The sequence below is a fragment of the Hyperolius riggenbachi genome, chromosome 7 (genome assembly GCF_040937935.1).
Source record: "Hyperolius riggenbachi isolate aHypRig1 chromosome 7, aHypRig1.pri, whole genome shotgun sequence".
NCBI lineage: Eukaryota > Metazoa > Chordata > Amphibia > Anura > Hyperoliidae > Hyperolius > Hyperolius riggenbachi.
Window position 1 is genome coordinate 9871836 of NC_090652.1, and position 21881 is coordinate 9893716.

Sequence of the window (21881 nt, forward strand, 5' to 3'; positions counted from 1 at the left end):
CTAGACCCTGAACAAGCATGCCACAGATCAGGTGTTTCTGACATTTTTGTCAGATCTGACAAGATTAGCCCCATGCTTGTTTCTGGTGTGATTCTGCAAGCAGATAGCTCAGCAGGGCTGCCAGGTAACCAGTATTGTTTAAAAGGAAATCAATATGGCAGCCTCCATATTCCTCTCACTACAGTTCTCCTTTAAGCACTATAGCTAGTGCTAAAATGCAGCATCCTCGCAGCAAAACGAGGGGTTTATAACACAGGGCAAAAATCCACGACTTTCTTGGTCGTTGATTTTGCTGCCCATGGAGGCAGAGCTTTGAGCTGCAGCTCTGACTCCATTCGCCTAAATCCACCGTGCGTCTCCGCCTCTCCCCCGCCCCTCTCAGTGAAGGAAGATTGAGAGGGAAAGGGAGAGGCGGCGATCAGTGGGGTTTGATGCGACGAGAGGCAGAGCTACAGCCCTAAGCTCTGCCTCAAGGTAACAGTAAATTCGGGCGCCTGAGGCTAGTGGAGAAATCGGGCGCCGCCATTCACTCCCATAATAAATATCGTTTAATGGGCGCCCGATAGGAAAAAAGGGCGCCGGAGAAAAATAACGTTTTAAAAGCGGCGCCCGGAGACTTAATGTTTTATTACTGCTTCTCATGATTACACATTATTTAATGATTTATACATTTTTTAATATTATTTTTAAACGAAAAACAGTACAATATTTTTTTCAAACATTATTTTTAAACGAAAAACAGTACTTTTTTTTTTACATTATTTTTAAACGAAAAAACCGCACAATATGTTTTTGAAACGTTATTAATGCTTATCACAGGGGGGTCTTAGGTTTAGGCACCAACAGGGGGGTCTTAGGTTTAGGCACCACCAGGGGGGTCTTAGGTTTAGGCACCAACAGGGGGTCTTAGGTTTAGGCACCAACAGGGGGGTCTTAGGTTTAGGCACCAACAGGGGGTCTTAGGTTTAGGCACCAACAGGGGGGTCTTAGGTTTAGGCACCAACAGGGGGGTCTTAGGTTTAGGCACCAACAGGGGGGTCTTAGGTTTAGGCACTAACAGGGGGGTCTAGGGGTTAGGGGTAGGTACAGGGAGAGTTACTTAGGCACCAACAGGGGGGGTCTTAGGTTTAGGCATAAACAGGGGGGTCTAGGGGTTAGGGGTAGGTACAAGGAGGGTAACTTAGTAATTTTTTTTTTAAACGTTATTATACGTTTCACTATTTAAACGAAAGATTAACGTTTTTACAATTGCCGATTTAATGCACATTATTTAATGATTTATAACTTTATAAAACATTAATTTTAAACGAAATACAGTACAATACATTTTTAAACGTTATCCATGCTTATCGTTTAAAACCCCGCGCCCTTTTTTCCCAGCGCCCCTTTTTAACGTACGCCTGCCTCAATCAGGAAGTGCTTTCTGCATGTAGCATAGGGAATTTGGGGGGTATAAACCCCTCGTTTTGCAGCGGGGATGCTGCGTTTTAGCACTAGCTATAGTGCTTAACATAATTAAAAGTTAAAAGCCTGGATTTTGACTCGCTTCAGCATCTCTTTAGGCATTTGCGATAATTCGCCTGCCCACGGCTGGGAGCTCTCTGCACATGCACACTATGTAGCTGTGACATACTGTAGTGCGCATGCGCAGACCACTCCTGGCCACGGGCGCACAATCAAGGACGCGTGTTGTCGGGCAGCGCCTGTGCAGTAAGCGGCAACTCTCCCGACCAGGTTTGGGGGGTCGGTAGGCACTGACAAAGGGGGGCGGAGGAGAACAGGGAGAGCGGTTGGCATGAGGAGAGCCCACAACACATGCCTGCTCCCCTCCTTTTTTAATTTTAATTTGCACTAGGGTATCCTTTAAGTGAACAACTGTGGTCTCCCACCATGCATCACTACTGCATATGCAGATTATCTCTTGTGCCGAGTGATTTTTTTTAACTACTTGCGACCGCGTCACGCCAATGGGCGTGACCGTGGTGGCAGCCCCAGGACCGCCTAAAGCTGATTGGCCACAAATAAGACAAGTTGTTCCCTGCAAAAACTGCACCGCTCCATATAAATCAATATAAATTAATCTTTATTCAAAAAAGCAAGGTAATAAAAACACTAAAAACAAAAGCCATAGGGGGGAAGAGGGCAACTGACAACTATATATCAATGGAATGACAATATCACAATATATATAAATTCATGAAGGGTACAGTACAAAAATTGGATCAAATACACCTAAGTATAAACATAGATTAATACAACAAATCCACAAAACGTGAATAAAATTGATCACAGAAAATATATAAATAAAAATCCACAGTGCAATGTAGGTAACATCAAGTAGGTGTCAACAAAACAACATGTGCAAAAAGATGAGGAGATGACTAGCAATAGGTCCAGCATCACCCAATAGCGAGCTAAGGTGCAAAGTCCCATAGGGCAAGAAAGTGCATAAGTTAAAGCAAGAGTGACAGTGCTGGTAAAGTGCATAGGGTAGTGCAACCGCACACTGCCCAAGTAGAAGAGGCTACCCCCAAAGAGGAAACATGAAAGGTGTAAGTCAGAGCATTCCCCCTCCCCCCGTATGGGCGTCTTACCGTCGCGATTCGCCGCTCAACAATCCAAGGCGACTTCCTCTGGGCTGATGCCTATGAGAGGCGGGGAGCAGTGCCGATCGGCTCCTTATGGCGATTAGGACGGCACAGGGGGAGGGAGGAAAGAAGGAGGGAAAAGGCTGATGCCCCCCCCCCCCTTTCTTGTAAAAAAAAAAAAAAAAAAAAAAGATCACAGCAGCGATCAGATACCTCCGGCAGAGTGTCCTAATAAGGACAACGAAAGGAGGTAAAAATCGTGCGTGTGCTAAGTTGCAGGGCTGTGCAGCAACCTGCCCAAGCTGCACAGCCCTGTATTGTGAAAAATAGCCTGGTCTTTACGGGGGTGTAAGCCTATGGTTGTCAAGTGGTTAAGTTAGAAAGTTAAAGCAGTGATGTTCGTAATGTGTAATTACAATTTCACTACATTTTCCGTAATTTTCGTAATTACAATTTTGATCGCAATGGCAGAAACGTAACTATGAAAAATTACTCAAAATTTTGTGTATGGGTGGGAGACTGCTCTCTGCTGCTGCGGGGGGTTTCGGAAGTCTTCGGGAGCCCGAGTGCTCGTGAAGATGGGCCGCTCCATACTGTGCGTGTGCGCGTTCTCTCACGCATGCGCATTACAGAGCGGCCCGAAGACTTCCACAGCCAGTGCTGGAACGCGGAGACCGTGAGAGGAGATGGAAGGTTCATCAGCAACCAGAGCCTTCCCCCTCTTTAGGTATCTGTTTGTTTTTTTTTTTATTATTTTTCGCTTCAGATTCTCTCTAAGACTAGGTGCACACTTAGCAGAGACGCAAGCATTGCGGAAAACGCTGCATTTTTGCTGCTAATGGAAGTCTATGGCCGGCATGAAGAAACGCATATACGTGGGTTTTTAAAAATGCTGGTTTTGTTGCATGATATTCAAAAATGCATCAAAAACACACATAATCAAATAAAAAAACGCTAGAAAAACGCATATGTGTAAAAAGAAAGCAAATGCACTAAAAACGCACACAAGAAAACCCCGCACATGACAGAAAACGCGACCTTTCATGATCTGTTATGTGCGCCCCAAGTCTAGAAGATAAGTAAACCTTCAAAATAACTATGCTGAATTAAAAGTTGTCCTAAACTCTGACATAACATCCAATAAAAATGTGTTTTTTCTACTTTTTATTGCTCATACAGTTATCATATTTGCTTTTGTGCACACGTAATATTGCCTGTCTACAAATTACAAGTTTCCAACGTGTAGTTTTTCTTGCCCTGAAAGCTTCTATTGCATTTTATTCCAACTGCTTTTAATTATATATTAAAATCTTCTAATGAGTTGTTCTGAACTGTGTGTGTGCCTGAAGCAGAGACAGCTTCTCAGAAAGTGTTTTTACTTGTTACAGACAAATTTATCAACACTGGAGATACTGTTATCTCAAGTTTGGATGCGGATTTGAAGCTGAATAGCAGGACAAAGTTTAACCATTTCAGTGATGTTCTGCTAAAAAAAATGCTGGGATAGTAGCTTTCAAGCTGTGAGGAATATTTTAGAGCAAAGTAGAAATGCTGACTTTCAGACCACTTTAACCTCAAAATGTGAGACGCATCGCCTTAGAGAGAATTACAGTCATTTCTCTGTGTCGGTTGTCCTGATGTGCTGCAGTATATGGCCATTCAGGAGCTATTATATGTAAACGGAGCAGCTGATTAAATGTATAAATGAAAACTGAACTAAATTGTGTTCTATAGATTGATTTGTCCTAATCTTATTGTTCTTCCTACGCAGTTTTTGGCTAGCCTCTCCTCACCTCCGCCTGCGCTTCTCCAACAACTTGCGCATCTCCGGAGGAGAAAGGGTGAAAAGAAAAAAATAAAGAACAAGGGAATAAAGTTCAGAAGAAAAGAAAGCAATAACTTTGTAAAAGTACTGAATAAAATTGCCAAAAACAGCAGCTGAAACGCGCTGGGAAGGATTTATGTAACGCCTGGAACTGGAATTCTAAAGCAATGGAGCTGGGTGCCATCAGTCTGGAGGTAAAATGCATGCAAAAGCACAATATGAGAGACATGGATGGAATTTAGCATATTTATTATACACTTGGGTAGAAAAAAATCATCCTCTTGCACACTACATGTGACTCCAATTTTTTGTACGATCCGATTTTTGATTCTGATTAAAAAAGTACTGCATACTACGTTTTTTAATTGGAATGAAAAATCGGATGGTATTAAAAATCGTAAACACATGTAGTGTGCAAGAGGCCTTAGGCAGCCCCACCCGAAAGCCGCCAAACTTCCCCCCCCCCCCCATTTATTATTATTATTTAATTTAAAATATTTAGGCTACTTTCAAAGTGGGACGTTGCAGTTTGATGCGACGTTAAAGTCGCATTGCAAATTAACGCAACGCGGCCAAAAAGTCGCAACGCAGCTTTACCAACGCATACAGCATATATAGTATAAATTACAGGCGATGAAAAGTATGTCTCCAAGTTATTGCTGAGCATGTGCAAACAGTCCAACACAGCTAATAACATGTATAACGCACAGCATGCAGCACTTTCTAATAACGCTACACGTTACACACAAACGCAATGTGTGCACTGGGAATGTTGCACAGACTTTGCATTGCTGTGCGTTAGTCCGCGTTATTATATATTATAATGTGCGACTTTAAAGAGACTCTGAAGCGAGAATAAATCTCGCTTCAGAGCTCATAGTTAGCAGGGGCATGTGTGCCCCTGCTAAACCGCCGCATACGCGCTGCTAAACGGGGGTCCCTTCACCCCCAAACCCCCCACTGCGACACTTGGTCGCAGGCTTGGTCGCTCCTGGAGGCAGGGCTAACGGCTGCAGCCCTGCCTCCAGTCGCGTCTATCAGACGCGCATCGCCGCCTCTCCCCCGCCCCTCTCAGTGAAGGAAGACTGGGGGAGAGGCGGAGATACGCGCTGACAGACGCGCGTGGGGCAGGGCTGCGGCGGTTAGCCCTGCCCCAACCAGGAAGCGCTCCCCCGCATTACGGAGGGGATTTGGGGGGACAGGGACCCTCGTAAAGCCGCGGGATAGCGGCGGTTTAGCAACACGTGCCCCTGCTATATATGAGGTCTGAAGCGAGATTTATTCTCGCTTCAGACTCTCTTTAATGTCGCACTGTGAAAGAGGCCTTAAAAATAAACTTTTTAAAGCAAACCTACTATATGTTGGCAATATCAACAGAATTACTTTAAAATGCAATATAGAAAAGCTACCACAAGATGTCACTGTCTGTAGAATAAGGGGAAGATTTCTATGGTATTGTGATTTCTTGTATTCATTCTGTGTTCCCCTCTGTTCTCAGTAAGCTGAATTTCCTGATGGGGGTGTATGATATATATATAGCTGCATGTTTTTCTTCAGTAAAGAGTTCTAACTTGTTATACTGGGTGCCTATCTGACTCCTCTGCTCCATCACTATAAACCTAAGAAAAATGATAGAAAAATCTGGGAATCTGTCCATACATTTTGAAGCTGGATATTGAGTTTCCTTCCAATTACAGTGGTTCTTCCCTTATGATACCTACTTGCCAAAGTGATGGGCAAAGGTATAGGCACCCCTGCATTTATGTCAGAAACCACATGTTGCAATTACAAATGCTTTGGTATTGTCACATTTCTTTTGTTTCTTGTGTACTAAGACAAAGTGGCACTAGCGGAGCTCAGTGTCAGAAAGTGCAGGGAAAACTTTGCAATGCTTGCATATCTGACGGGTTCAGAGACAATGCAGAGCCCTGCATGCAGCATCTGCCCGCCTCCTGTTCAGGGTATCGGCTACATGTTTCGCCATGAGTTGGACTGGCTTCCTCAGAGGTGCTGGTCTGGCCCTCATATGGTGGTAATACTTGCATATCTGACAAGTTCAGAGACAATGCAGGGCCCTGCATGCAGCATCTCCCCGCCTCCTGTTCAGGGTACCGGCTATAAGTTTCGCCATGAATTGGAGTGACTTCTGCAGAGGTTCTGGTCTGGCCCTCATGTGGCGGCAATACTTGCATATCTGCATTCAGAGACAATGCAGAGCCCTGCATGCAGAGTCTGTCCGCCTCCTGTTCAGTGTGTGTGTGTGTGTGTGTGTATACAGTGTGTATGTGCAGTGTGTGTATGTGTGTGTATGTTCAGTGTGTGTGTGTGTAGTGTGTGTGTGTACAGGGTGTGTGTGTGTGTATACAGTATGTATGTGCATGCAGTGTGTGTGCGCGCGCGTGTATGTGCAGTGTGTAAGTGTGTGTGTGTGTGCGTGCACTGTGTAAGTATGTGTCTGATTGTGCACGTTTATGTGCAGTGTGCAAGTGTGTACAGTGTGTGTGCGCACTGTGTAAGTACATGTGTGCACATCAGCAGAGTTCAATGCATTCCTGGTCTGTAAAGCATCCCGGGTGGACTCCTGGGGCACAGGAAGGCATGCTGGGAGAGTGACACCCAGGTCACTGTATAAAAGGCTTTGAGCATACTTCAGTACTGGCAGGATAGAAGAGCCTTGACATAGCAGCATTGTCTCTCGCAGGGGGAAGCCACATGTATCGGGCCGCAGGGCTCTTGTTAAGCCCAGGCACTCAGTCATGACAGAGGTGTGAAAATAGATTTACCTTGATTTATGTTGCTCTTGATGTGAGGATCCTAACTGTGTCACAGAACCAAGAGAGGCTCCTGGCATAATGCATGCAGGTCTCTGTCATCATCTGTGCTGCTCTGCAGGGAAATGAGAGAGGTGGGAAATACAGCAATATAATGTAAATCAGAGCTGATAACAACTGTTCAGCATCAAGAGATAGCTCCATGTAAAAGAGGCTACTCCATGTAAAAGAATATCCGACTATCAGGATACCTAGTTTTACGTTAATTATAACGCCAGACCATACTTTACTATCTTGGCTTTAGCAGAAACACTTCCTGTATCTATAAATCAAATCAAAGATAGCTTTATTGGCATGACCAAGATTCATACAGGCATTGCCAACGCAAGGGGAATGGGGGACATGGGACGGGGTGGGGTCGGGGTACAGTGGGTTAGCAGTTTGTGGACATTTTTAGGTTAAAGGTGGCCACTAACGATCCAACTTCTAGCGAAAAAGTGTTCGAGCGATCAGATTTCTGTGATCAGAATTCTGATCGGAATAAAAATTGTTCACTACACCTTCATCGAACCAATCTTTGCTTCCTATCAATCACAACCACCAAGAAAATCCAAATTTTGGTTTGACAAAAATCCAATCGGAGATTATCGGAGACAATCAACTGAGATTATTTACAACCAATCCGATCAGAATTTTTGATCGCCTGAACGATTTTTCGCTAGAATTTGGACCGTTAGTGGCCATCTTAACAGCTTATTTAAAGATAAACCATAACCAAGAATTGAACTTCATCCCAGTCAGTAGCTGATACCCCCCTTCCCATGAGAAATCTATTCCTTTTCACAAACGGATCATCAGGGGGCGCTGTATGGCTGATACTGTGGTGAAACCCCTCCCATAGTGTGATGTCAGGACCATGGTTCTGACATCACACTGTGGGAGCCTTGTTACATTGTGGGAAATAACAGCTGTTTACAGCTGTTTCCAACTGCCGAAAAAAGCAAGCAGCATCTCCTTCCACTGACATCACCTGCCAGCAGTAAAAATGTCACCATGCGATAAATGTCAGAATGTAAATCAGGGAGAGGAAAGATTTTACGATGGGCAAACACTGACTGAATCATTTATACATAATTATTGTAAAAAATTAAGCACTTTTTTTATTTCATTATTTTCACTGGAGTTCCTCTTTAAAAACACTTTCACAAGTTTGAAATTAAGGCGTTAAGAGAAGGCTGCTTTTATGCAGGGCCAGTATTGAAATTCAGGTAAAAGGTCTTAACGTCCCTCAAACTGACTGCATACAATATTACTAACGTACATGGCATTTATGATTTGAAAAGATCTGTATGGCTGCTGAAGGCAAATCATGTAGGCAGCAGGTAATTGTTCCTTCAAGATCACATCTACAAGAAATGCCCTCCTTTGTAAAAAAGGCAGAAAGCAGATTTGTAGCGAAAGGCAGGCTTCAATTAACGTCTGACACAGGCTGCCTCCTACAGGAACAATGTCATCGCAGTCAGCAGGGTGCGCAAATTACCCAACGTAGCACATTTCCATACAATCAGTTGTTGCTGGAAGACAGCAGCCCTGCTCATTTAGATGTCGATAATGATGGCTGGTAGTTGTATCGGGCCGCTGCCTGTAATCTGAGGCATTGTGGGAAATAACAGTTGTTTACAGGTGTTTACAACTGCCAATAAAGCAAGCAGCCTCTCCTTCCACTGACATCACCTGCCAGCAGTAAAAATGTCACCACGTGATCAATGTCAGAATGTAAATCAGGAAGAGGAAAGCTTTTATGGGCAAACACTGACTAAATCATTTATACATAATTAAGTGCTCCACAATCTCCTGATAGCTAGCTGCATTGACCCTGCCCTTGATAAAACACAGTGGACCAACACCAGCAGCTGACATGGCACCCCAGACCATCACTGACTGTGGGTACTTGACACTGGACTTCAGGCATTTTGGCATTTCCCTCTCCCCAGTCTTCCTCCAGACTCTGGCACCTTGATTTCCGAATGACATGTAAAAGTTACTTTCATCCGAAAAAAGTACTTTGGACCACTGAGCAACAGTCCAGTGCTGCTTCTCTGTAGCCCAGGTCAGGCGCTTCTGCCGCTGTTTCTGGTTCAAAAGTGGGTTCATGCTTCCATCTGCTGAAAAGCTTTATGGAGATGAAGATTTCATTTTTCAGCACGACCTGGCACCTGCTCACAGTGCCAAAACCACTGGTAAATGGTTTACTGACCATAGTATTACTGTGCTCAATTGGCCTGCCAACTCTCCTGACCTGAACCCCATAGAGAATCTGTGGGATATTGTGAAGAGAAAGTTGAGAGACACAAGATCCAACACTCTGGATGAGCTTAAGGCCGCTATCGAAGCATCCTGGGCCTCCATAACACCTGAGCAGTGCCACAGGCTGATTGCCTCCATGCCATGCCGCATTGAAGCAGCCATTTCTGCAAAAGGATTCCCGACCAAGTATTGAGTGCATAACTGAACATAATTATTTGAAGGTTGCCTTTTTTTGTTTTAAAAACACTTTTCTTTTATTGGTCGGATGAAATATGCTAATTTTTTGAGATAGGAAATTTGGGTTTTCATGAGCTGTATGCCAAAATCCTCAATATTAAAACAATAAAAGGCTTGAAGTACTTCAGTTGTGTGTAATGAATCTAAAATATATGAAAGTCTAATGTTTACCAGTACAGAAAATAATGAACTTTATCACAATATGCTATTTTTTGAGAAGATCCTGTATATATATATATATATATATATATATATATATATATATATATATATATATACACACACAGATACTGCTTGCTTGGCAGTCAGCAACAGCCATTATCTCCCACAATGCAACAAGGTTCCCAGACGGAAAACTGCCATGGCCTTGACATCACACTGTGGGCGGGGTTTCACCTCAATATCTGCCACACAGACGTCTCTAATGATTTGTTAGAGAAAAAGTAAAGATTTCTCATGGGAAAGGGGGTATCAGCTACTGATTGGGATGCAGTTCAATTTTGCATTAAAGTTTCCCTTTAATTGTTCCCCATTAGCTAAAGCTCAAAACCCCCAAAATGTTAGGTTGCAGTTGGCCTTTAAATAATACGTGAGTTTAGAATAAAAAGAGTGGGATGGAAAGGCCGCAAGGTCATTCTATTTGACATAAGTTATTCCATGTGCGTAACTTCTCTATGTGATCTTTAAGCTGTGGAAGTGACCTCGAGGCCACATAGCTTTCCAATAGCAGCTGCTGAGAAGCGTTTACAAGGCTATGTGCGGTTCATCATGAATGACCTGTAACCGGATCCACCGGCTGGAACGTCACGCTAGAAGAGCCACGCTGGAGAAGAGCCGCCAACCGTACAGGAACACCACGCAACTAAACTCCAGGACTCCATCATGAATGGCCTGTAACCGGATCCACCGACACCGGCTGAGTGCTGGAACATCACCCTACAGAGCCGGCTGGAGGAGAGCAGCCCACCATACAGGAACACCATACAACTAAACTCCGGGACTTCATCTTGAATGACCTGTAACCGGATCCACTGGCTGGAACGTCACCCTACAGAGCCGTGCTGGAGAAGAGCCGCCAACCGTACAGGAACACCACACAACTAAACTCCGGGACTCCATCATGAATGACCTGTAACCAGATCCACCGGCTGAGTGCTAGAACTCTACAGAGCCGCGCTGGAGGAGAGCCGTCCACCGTACAGGAACACCACACAACTAGACTCCGGGACTCCATCATGAATGACCTGTAACAGGTCCCACCGGCTGGAACGTCGCCCTACAGAGCCGGGCAGGAGAGCCGTCCACCGTACAGGAACACCACTGTAAAGAATAGCGGAGATGCCGCTGCATGAGCAAGCGGCATGGCGGCTATCTCCGCGTTCCAGCCAGCGGCCTCTGCCGCGCAGCTACATTCTGCTGGTTCGCCTGGTCCTTCTAGTGCACACAGATTAGGAGCTATGAACGCGCGCGCCAGGCGACAGGACCTTTATGCAAGTTAAAGGGGAGTCAGCTGATCAAGCCGGTCAGCTGACTCCAGCTATACTCCGGATTGGCTGAGTGACTGGGGCGGCGCTGTGGAGCGCTCTGGGTATTTATAGGACTTGCCTGTCAGTTGTCTGCTGTTGCGGATGCTTACGTGTGAGCGCGCAGACCCTAGTCAGATCTTACAGTGTGTTAGAACCAGCCGGAGCTGGGAATTCACACTTAGTCAGATTCCGTTGATAGCTTTAAAGTACTATTGTATTGTACATCTGTTAGTCTAGTTCCCAGGTGTTGAAACCAAGGACTTCACACCTAGACTAGGATATTACTATATTGCTACTGTTTATCTGTTATGATCTCTCGCTCTCCTGACTACTCTCTTGCTTACTTATTCGGTACTTCTGCCTATCTGATAACTGTTGCCTACTCTGCCTGTACCTTGATACCGAATCAGTCTTCCGCCTCTGTACTGTATCTGTCCGTTCGTTGCTGACCTTGCGTGTCTGACCTTTTTGTCCTCATTATTGGGTCTAGCCACTAGTGAGGGAAATCTTTAGGGCTGTCACCTAACTCTTAGGTGATCAGCCTTACTGTACTGCCTGTGACACTTGTTCCCTCAGGTGTCTGTTAGCTGCAAGTGGTGTCTGTTGATCTCCTGCTCCTCAGGATATCATCTTGCAGCACAGTCAGTGGTCCCTGCTCCTCAGGGGTCCACTGGCTGCAGTACAGTCTGATTCCCTGCTCTTCAGGGAATCCTTGGCTGTAGTACAGTCATAATCACTCTCTCCACCTGTGACCACATTTGCAGCACAGTCAGTGGCCCTTGCTCCTCAGGTGTCCACTGGCTGCAGTACTATCTGAATTCCCTGCTCCTCAGGGAATTTTTGGCTGCAGTATAGTCTGTATTCCCTCTCCTCAGGGGATCTTAGGCTATTGCTTAGTCCTGATCACCTGCCCTTCAGGTGATCATATTCTCTTACACTGTCAGTGGTCCCTGCTGCTCAGGCGTCCACTGGCTGCAGTACAGTCTGTATCCCCTGCCCCTCAGGGGATCCTCGGCTGCAATATTGTCTGTATCTCCCGCTCCTCGGGAGATAACTTCTCTGATTACTGTTGCACCAAACACTATACCACCTTAGGTGTCCTGTGTCTAGCTATACTAGTATTATTGGTGATTCTGCAGATCACCACATAATCAGGTATAGCATCTGTATTATTGGTGATACTGCGGATCACCAATAATCAGAAAAATCTGTGTTGCTGACACCAATCGTTAAAACCACACAACTAAACTCTGGGACTCCATCATGAGTGACCTGTAACCGGATCCACAGACACTGGCTGAATGCTGGAATGTCACCCTACAGAGCCATGCTGGAGAAGAGACGTCCACTGTGCAGGAAACCATAACACTAAACTCCAGGACTCCATTATGAATGGCCTGTATCCGGATCCATAGACACCGGCTAGAACGTCACTCTACAGAGCCATGCTGTAGGAGAGCCGCCAACCCTACAGGAACACCACACAACATAACTCCGGGACTCCATCATGAATGACCTGAGTGCTGGAACACTACAGAGCAGAGCTGGAGGAGAGCCGCCCACTGTACAGGAACGCCACACAACTAAACTCCGGGACATGAATGACCTGTAACCAGATCCACTGGCTGGAACGTCACCCTACAGAGCCGCGCTAGAGAAGAGCCCCCAACCGTACAGGAACACCACACAACTAAACTCCGGGACTCCATTATGAATGACATGTAACCGGATCCACCGGCTGAGTGCTGGAACACTACAGAGCAGAGCTGGAGGAGAGCCGCCCACCGTACAGCAACACCACACAATTAAACTCCGGGACTCCATCATGAATAACCTGTTACTGGATCCACTGTGATCGCGCACAAACACGAAAACGTGCGTGAAAACAACTGTGATATGAGTTAGTGAATCAAGCCCATAGGCTGATGCCTATGACAGCTGATCATTGTCATTGGGTGGCGGGGATAAGGAAAAAATATTTAAAAAAAGAGAGATACCGGTACTTATAAAAAAAACCTAACACAAATAAAATAAAGAAAAACAAACAAACATCTTAGGAGCGATCAGAGCCCACCAACAGAAAGCTGTGTTGGTGGGCAGAAAAGAGGGGGGGGGGGGATCACTTGGGTGCTGAGTTGTACGGCCCTGCAGCGAGCCGTTAAAGCTGCAGTGGCCTAATTTGTAAAAAATAGCCTGTGGTCCCTAAGTTGTTAAAGAAATCCTGTTTTCAATTATTTATGGATTGAGACTTACGTTTACATTGTGCCAAGTGCCCACCCATTCCCCTCTTACTAAGTTGGTCCCATTGGCCAGGTACACTAGACCGGTGTGCTTTAATCACAATATCACATTACTACAGTTGGTGGCATTTGGCTTAGTGAAGGAGAAAGGGGCGGGCCAAATGTATAACTCCTGCCGTATGGAGTTGGATATAGGCTCACTTTAAAGGGGTTCTTCCGCGAAATAGAAAAAAAATAAAAAGTGGTTTATTTATAAACTATTAAAAATCCTCTTCAAATAGTGCGAAAAGTGTTTTTAAAAAATGAATAGTTTCATCAAAGTAACACGTAATGTAATCAGTGACAGATGTCGGCCAGGGAGGCTAATCCATTTGTTAGGGGTTTTTTTTTTGTACTATAATATCACAAACATAACTGCTGCGTACCTAGTTGACAGTTCTGTAGTCCGTTGCTGTCAGGAATGGCTCTTACAATTAGAATAACGGCTGTTATCTCCCGGAGCTCTGCGCAGTTATTTATTTTAGTTTCACGGAGGGAGAGAGAGGACCCCGGAGCAATGAATCAGGCAGAGGGAGATCAGCTGATCAGTGAGAACGTAATTTGTTGACGTCATTGCCCGGCAACCAGACTACGGCGTGTATGCAGAATCCTCTTTATCTCCTGAAAGCGAGTGATCTCTTTGTCGCTGCAAGATTTATGGGTTTGTGTTTTCTTATTAACTTTTAGCTGCCTGGAGAACTCAACACAAACCAATAAATCTTGCAGCGACAAAGAGATCACTCGCTAGAGGATTCTGCATAGACACCCTACGTTCTCACTGATCAGCTGATCTCCCTCTGCCTGATTCATTGCTCCGGGGTCCTCTCTCTCCCTCCGTGAAACTAAAATAAATAACTGCGCAGAGCTCCGGGAGATAACAGCCGTTATTCTAATTGTAAGAGCCATTCCTGACAGCAATGGACTACAGAACTGTCAACTAGGTACGCAGCAGTTATGTTTGTGATATTATAGTACAAAAAAAAACACCCCTAACAAATGGATTAGCCTCCCTGGCGTCATCCGTCACTGATTACATTAGGTGTTACTTTGATGAAACTATTCATTTTTAAAAAACACTTTTCGCACTATTTGAAGAGGATTTTTAATAGTTTATAAATAAACCACTTTTTATTTTTTTCCTATTTCGCGGAAGAACCCCTTTAAAGGATAATTGTGCGTATAGAGCGCTTTTCTTTGCAATCCTGTAAAAGACAGAGAGAAGGAAAGAGAGAGGGAGAGACAGGGGGAGAGGATGAACGTGCTCCCCAACTAAATAATCCTGTTGATCTCTCTGACTGCACCTGTTGAAGGGAGAAGGAAATTTGGGTGCCACCACAGGTGCCCATGTTAATATCGATTATGGGCAGAAATATGATAAATAACGTGCCCGGTGCCTGAATTCCCACCCATAGCCGATATTTATATAGATGTCTATGACGGCCGCCAATATTGGGCAGTGCCCAATATTTTTCATTTTTTTGTGGCTGGATTGCGGGCATGGTGGTTAAGGTTAGATATCAGTCTCAGAAAAAAAAAACCACATATATAAGTAGATAAATACAAAACAGTCCAGAAGGGGTTTTTAAAGGAACAACATACATTTTTTAATTCTTCATAAATATTATTCTACTTGATTGCAGTCATATGAATAAGATATCCAATTCCAGAACCAAAAATTGCCTGACACGTGTTTCACGGCCAAAGGTCGCTTCCTCGGAGGCAAACAAGTGTGTTCAGTCAAGGTTGGCTGAACAGCCCATACAAGGAAAACGAGTGGGGCACAATCTGAGATGCTGTCCACCAGTATTAGCCCACACGGCGTACTGCTGAGTTAGAAAGAAGCCAGCGCTCTTTAACGCAGCAGTACGCTGAGGCTGTCCCGTTCTGGATCCTGTGGATTCCATCCTAGGGCTCTTCTTTCTATAGGTTCCTCTCCCTTACTGAGGGTGTGGCCTATCCCACTCCACTTCCTTTTCCTAAGCTGAATTTCTATTGGTGTTCGGTTGGTATTTTTCCTCACTTCCTCATTTGTCACTTTCTCCAGCCATTTAATATTTCTCTGTACTCTTCGTAGGCACATGGGTATAAAGATCTGGATTCTCGTGGTAACTCGTAAGAGGTGGTGTGACCTTCCGAGTTTCACTTGCGTATAAAAAACTGCCTTCACAGTAGAATTAAAAATGTGAACGTTTGTCCTTTTTGAGATGTTCTCATTTCTCCATAAAGGTCACAACTGGATACATGTTCCTTTTGCTTTCCTTGTTGGATTTTTCACCTCATCTCCTGCACCACCATCTGTGATAACAACACTTCCCAAATTGGTAAACGACTCCAACAGTTCTATTTCATAGTCACTCATTTTTAACCTCTCTGTATGTCACAATCCACATCTGTTGATGACTCTGTTGTGAACTTATGGCATTGACTTCCACTATCCACCAGCAGGTGGCCTGTCATTTTGTATAATTACTTGCAGTTCTTAGCCTTGCCTGCAGAGGCCTCTAATGGAAGTTTGATAATTCACCACCAGCTGCTTCCTGTTACATATAAAGACTGCCTCTTCCTCCAAACAATTGCCAGAACCGCATCCCCTGTAGTTCTCAGTTCCTGGACACTCCTGCTCCATGATAGTGACTGGATAGTGTACTGGTTAAGGGCTCTGCCTTTGACATGGGAGACCAGGGTTCGAATCCTGGCTAGGTCAAGTACCTATTCAGTAAGGAGTTCAAGGCAAGACTCCCTAACACTGCAGGATGGCCTCTTGAGCGCGTCCCAGTGGCTGCAGCTCTTGAGCGCTTTGAGTCCGACAGGAGAAAAGCACTATACAAATGTTCAGATTATTATTATATTATTATGATCCCTGATTCTTGTTTGCTGATCTGATAACCTGTTGCTGAACCTTTGCTTGTCCTGACTCTGCTTCTGTTTATTCCTCTGTACCTCTCCTGTATATGATAACCCATTGCTGACCCTGATACTCTGTTATGACTTGTCATTGCCTGTTCCCCATGATACTGTGCTATATATGATACTGTGCTGTGCTATGGTACTGTGCATATATTTGTATGTTTGTATATATTCATTGTTATTAGTTAAATAGGTTGGATTGTACGTTCTCGATTGGTTGGTGATCACCTGTATATATTTGCTGTGTAAGTGGTTCGCATATGTTTGCATCTTATTTGCATCATTGTATATATGTATATATCACTGCAATTCCTGGTTGTTGCACATAGCTTGCGGTGCATGTGGTTGCAATTATGCACTTTATGTTTTTTATTAAAGAGTAACTGTCAGGCTGCAGAAGCTAATTTAAACCTCTATTCTCCTGTGTTAAACAGTTTAGAAGGAAGCCCAAAAGCAATTAGTGAAGATAAAAATCTCAGTTACCTTTGATGTGTGCTTATCAGCAAGTCTGTTATTCTTAAGAAGACGCAAGCCGCATACCATACTGCAAAGCATTCTGGGGCCCTCCCCTCGGCTGCTAATGAGACGTTACAGCAGCTTGTGTAATCAGTCCAGCGCGTAGCACTGATAAATCTCCGGGCAGAGTACACTGCAGGAGTCAGCTATTGTTCCTAGCCACATGGCTCATTAATATTCACTGCACACTGTGTTGTTCAAGAACGAGCTTATCTGTGATCAGAAGCAGGCAGGACATGACGACACATTTGGCTTCACAAACATGGAACCTGCCATGAGCTGTCAGGAGCATCTATCTCTGCATATACTATATACAAATTCTGTGAAATCCAAACGTGGACAGTGAAATGCATATGTAATGTAAGTACAGCCAATCTTTAGCTACTGATATATGTGTTTATTTTCTCTGAGACCTTATACCTAACAGCTCCTCTTTAAATACTTTTGCACACTACTGTTCCTGTTTCAGTGTCAGTATTTCTGCAAATTATGGTCAGTCCTCACAATACCTGCTTGCTTCGTGACACTGTAAGCTGTATTGTTTATGTTCATTCCTTTTGTTTTGTTGGCATTCATGATGAAAAGACAATTTATGGAAATGGTGGAAAACCCTTCAATCCAATTGTGGTTAAAAAATAAAGTCAAAAGTGTTGAAGAGGTATTTTTTAGCGGATGGGAAAATAATTTCAGTGAGCTGTATTTGGAGTGATTTTATTCCCAGAGTTCTCTGGCGATGCAGGGTTGGAGATTTCACAGAAGATTTCCCCACTGGTTAGTGGCTAGGGTTAAGCTAAATACTTCCCCCGACCTATCTTCCTGCGGGCGAGTAAGCGGGACGGCAGATGACTGGCACGAACAAGAGTTCAGATCGCGGTACTTTGCGCAGGAGTCGTTGAAGATCTTAAAAATCCTGTCTGCTGTGACAATTGTTATCACCACGCATCACCAAATGTCGTTCAGGTAATCGTGTGCCTATACCCAAGTTGCGAGATTGAGGAAATAATCACTCCTGTCCCTCTGTTCAGGTTTGTAACAGCAAAATCCTAAGCTGTGCATACAATGGCTGCTGCTACGCTGCACAACGGGAGCTTCGGCCAGATCAGAAATGGCCGCGGCTCCCAGTGGAAATCGGCCCTACTTTCTGGTCATAGTGCCCTTATTTTATCTGAAATAAGACACTTTCTGTTATTTGCATGCTGAGATAAGATACGCTTGACACAATCAAGCATGGTTCCTGCACTTAGGCAAGGGCAACCGGACCAGGTAAAAAGAAAACAAATGAGGACCTATTTTAGGGAAAAAAAGATTCTACATATAGTTTTGAGTCACTATTTTTTTGCCAGTTTTTTATTTTTGGATGTTACAGCCCCACTCAAAATGTAAATCTCTCTGTGCATTTAGTGTGTCATTAGAGCGGATAATGACATGTTCCCCGGGGGGATTTAGTGCTTAGCTTGTCTCTAGCCGTACCTGATTGCCAGCCTCCTGTTTTCCTGCCATCTCGCTGGAAGTCTCCTCAATGTACACTCTATTCTGCGCATACCTGGTATGCAGCCCAGGCCGTAGCCCAGACTGTAATATTCAGGATGAGATCATCCCAGGAAGGTAAATATACTCAGACGAAGAGAAAGCCAGGGGGGAAGAAGATGTTTTCACTGTTACAGCGCAAACTTCCTGTGTTTATTTTTAGTGAAGAGTGAGGCAGAATCTTGCAGCGCACAGGGGATGCTCTGTGAAAGAAGGACGCTCGGACGTTCACCTGCCCGTCAAACCTACACAGAGCAGAGGTGGAAAGCCAAGTGTTTATTATAACTCCGCTAACCAAAAGCCCACATGAAACCAACGCCATGCGTCAGGACGGGCAAAATATTTAAAGGACGACTCCGCTTCCTGTCTAAAGAGAATGTGAAAAGGTTGGATAACTGCTCCCAAAACTATTTTGCAATACAAAGAGGACCTGTTAGAAAGAAGTGTGTGTAAGGGCTTGTTCACACCTAGGGCTTCATTCATTAAACCGTGATAACTCAAATATCACACCTTATCAAAGATACCACACCTTATGAAAAGATATCACACCTTATCAAAGTTAACACGCCTTATCAAAGTAGTATAGTGAGCGCTACAAACTTATGCCTGCTAATTGGCAATGGCACTCGTCCTGCCCTGATCCCCAGCGGGTACGTAGTGCTCGCTGTGCTACTCTGATAAGGTGTGATATATTTCCATAAGGTGTGATATCTTTGATAAGGTGTGATATCTTTGATAAGGTGCGATATCTTTCCATAAGGTGTGATATCTTTGATAAGGTGTGATATCTTTGATAAGGTGTGATATCTTTCCATAAGGTGTGATATCTTTCCATAAGGTGTAATATCTTGCCATAAGGTGTGATATCTTTGATAAGGTGTGATATCTTTCCATAAGGTGTGATAATTTTGGTAATGTGTGATATCTTTCCACAAGGTGTGATAACTTTGATAAGGTGTGATATCTTTCCATAAGGTGTGATAACTTTGATAAGGTGTGATATCTTTCCATAAGGTGTGTGTAACGATTGGTGTCAGCAACACAGATTTTTCTGATTATTGGTGATCTGCAGTATCACCAATAATACAGATGCTATACCTGATTATGTGGTGATCTGCAGAATCACCAATAATACGAGTATAGCTAGACACAGGACACCTAATGTGGTATTGTGTTTGGTGCAACAGTAATGAGAGAAGTTATCTCCCGAGGAGCGTGAGATACAGACAATATTGCAGCTAAGGATCCCCTGAGGGGCAGGGGATTCAGACTGCACTGCAGCCAGTGGACGCCTGAGCAGCAGGGACCACTGACGGTGATAGAGAGTATGATCACCTGAAGGGCAGGTGATCAAGACTAAGCAATAGCCTAGGATCCCCTGTGGAGCAGGGAATACAGACTATACTGCAGCCAAGAATTTCCTGAGGAGCAGGGAATTCAGATAGTACTACAGCCAGTGGACACCTGAGGAGCAGGGACCACTGACTGTGCTGCAAGATGATCTCCTGAAGGGCAGGTGATCAACAGACACTATTTGCAGCTAACAGACACCTGAGGGAACGAGTGTCACAGACAGTACAGCAAGACTGATCACCTAAGGGTTAGGTGACAGCCCTTAAGAATTCCCTCACTAGTGGTAAGACCCACTAGTGAGGATAGAAAGGTCAGACAAGCAAGGTCAGCAACAAACGGACAGATACAGTACAAAGGCGGAAGACTGATTCGGTATCTAGGTATAGGCAGAGTCGGCAACAGTAATCAGATAGGCAGAAGTACCGAATCAGTAAGCAAGAGAGTTGTCAGGAGAGCGAGAGATCATAACAGATAATACAGTAGTAATATAGCAATATCCTAGTCTAGGTGTGAAGTTCTTGGTTTCAACACCTGGGAACTAGACTAACAGATGTAGAATAGCGATATAGCAATATCCTAATCTAGGTGTGAAGTCCTTGGTTTCAACACCTGGGAACTAGACTAAAGAATGGTACACAAGTCTAACAATATAATAGTACTTAAAGCTATGAACGGAATCTGACTAAGTGGGAATTCCCAGCTCCGGCTGGTTCTAACACACTGTAAGATCTGACTAGGGTCTGAGTGCTCACACGTAAGCATTCGCAACAGCAGACAGCTTGCAACTGACAGGCAAGTCCTATAAATACCCAGAGCGCTCCACAGCGCCGCCCCAGTCACTCAGCCAATCCGGAGCATAGCTGGAGTCAGCTGACCGGCATGATTAGCTGACTCCCCTTTTACTTGCATAAAGGTCCTGTCGCCTGGCGCGCGAGTGCGTCGCTCTAAATCTGTGTGCACTAGAAGGACCAGGCGAACCAGCAGCATGTAGCTGCGCGGCAGAAGCCGCCACCTGGAACGCGTAGATGGCCGCCATGCTGCTTGCCCATGCGGCGGCATCTCCGCTATCCTTTACAGTGTGATAACTTTGATAAGGTGTGATATCTTTCCATAAGGTGTGATAACTTTGATAAGGTGTGATATCTTTCCATAAGATGTAATAACTTTGATAAGGTGTGATAACTTTGATAAGGTGTAATAAATTTGATAAGGTGTGATATCTTTCCATAAGGTGTAATAACTTTGATAAGGTGTAATAACTTTGATAAGGTGTGATAACTTTGATAAGGTGTAATAAATTTGATAAGGTGTGATATCTTTCCATAAAGTGTGATAACTTTGATAAAGTGTGATATTTTTTCATAAGGTGTGATATTTGAGTTATCACGGTTTAGTGAATCAAGCCCCTAGGGTGTTTTCAGCTTTTTTTAAGCGCCGGCGATTTTCAAAATCGCCCTAAAAGCGCTTGTGCAATGATTCCTTATGGTAGTGTTCATATCAGCGTGTTTCGTCTGCTTTCCGCTCAGCAAAGCGCTGCCTGTACCATTTTTAGGGCAATTTGCCTCAATGGAAGGTATAGGGAAATCGCAAAGCGCTTGAAGAAACGTTTTGTATAGCGATTTCCCCAGCGCTTTCATGAATAAATACATTGAGGTTGATTCACTAAACCGTGCTAACTCACGCGTTAGAAACTCGTGTAAGCACGCGAAAACCGTTACGCGAGTTATAACGCGCGCAAAACGCTAGCGCGGCCGTGCTATGAGTTAGCACGGCCCCATTGTATGTATTCATTTCCGGCTGAAAGACTTCACTTCCTGACTGATGTCAGGAAGTGAAGAAACAGAGTCGCTCTGCAAAAGCGCTTTATTAAAATCGCAGCACGCAGGTGAGTGCCGGGAGGCGCTAAAAAAATCGTGCAAAAAATCATAAACCACTGGAGGCGTCAGCAATTTCAATTTTAGATGTGACGAAAGCCTAATGGTCTGAATCTTTACTGCGGAAATGATCTAAAGGTGGCCACACACGATACAATAAAATGATCTGAT

The 21881-nt window shown here is 44.3% G+C and overlaps 1 protein-coding gene across 1 annotated transcript in view; it reads left to right on the forward strand.

Moving 5' to 3' along the window:
- Positions 1-4550: 4550 nt before the first annotated feature.
- AXIN1 (axin 1) overlaps positions 4551-21881 on the forward strand; it is a 168540-nt gene continuing 151209 nt past the window's right edge. Inside the window, exon 1 of the mRNA XM_068243572.1 lies at positions 4551-4607. The gene's annotated coding sequence lies outside the window, so the exon portion shown is untranslated. The remainder of the gene's footprint in view (positions 4608-21881) is intronic.